The sequence below is a fragment of the Austrofundulus limnaeus genome, unplaced genomic scaffold (genome assembly GCF_001266775.1).
Source record: "Austrofundulus limnaeus strain Quisiro unplaced genomic scaffold, Austrofundulus_limnaeus-1.0 Scaffold46, whole genome shotgun sequence".
Taxonomy (NCBI): domain Eukaryota; kingdom Metazoa; phylum Chordata; class Actinopteri; order Cyprinodontiformes; family Rivulidae; genus Austrofundulus; species Austrofundulus limnaeus.
The window spans coordinates 304,031-304,722 of NW_013952448.1; positions in this window are offsets into that span (position 1 = coordinate 304,031).

Genomic DNA, 692 nt, shown 5'->3' on the forward strand with positions numbered 1-692 from the left:
GTCATTAGCACCTCTAGTAATATATTTACTGAGAAAAATGTTGACGTGTTCAACACTTATTTTACCCGCTGTGTGTGAGGTGAGGAAAAAGAGTTCAGCAACTTGGACATGATACATTTGAATTAGAATAAAAGAAGGAGCTCAGGCTAGAATAATGAAAGATTCTGTATGAGTCTGAAGAATTTAGATGAGTCCAGGAGAGGACAAATAACAAAAATAAAATAACTGAAACAACTTTGATACAAAATGAATACGGACAAATTGACATAGTGAGACTGAGTATGGGTTTGGAACAAACTATTCAACATCATTGGCTCTCATGGAATTAATAGAAAAAATATCAACTGCCATTGATCAAAAACAATGTTGTGCTATACAGAGTTTGTTGCCTTCGATACTGACCACACCATTCTCTTTGAAAAGCTGAATAAACATGGCACAGAGGATTAGCACTGCAGTGGGTATCTAATTATTTGAAAAATAGTAAACAGTTTCTTCAAATAAACAATGTAAGATCTGAAATATTATTTGTGGAGTTCCCCAGGGTTCTTTGCTTGGACCAACACAGTTTATTTTATATATGAATGATTTTGTCAGTGTGTCAAAGCTTGTATGCATGTATTCTGTTTACTGATGACACTTTTTTCTTTTTCCACCTCTTAAACTTCCTTTTTCTTTTTTTTTCTTTATTC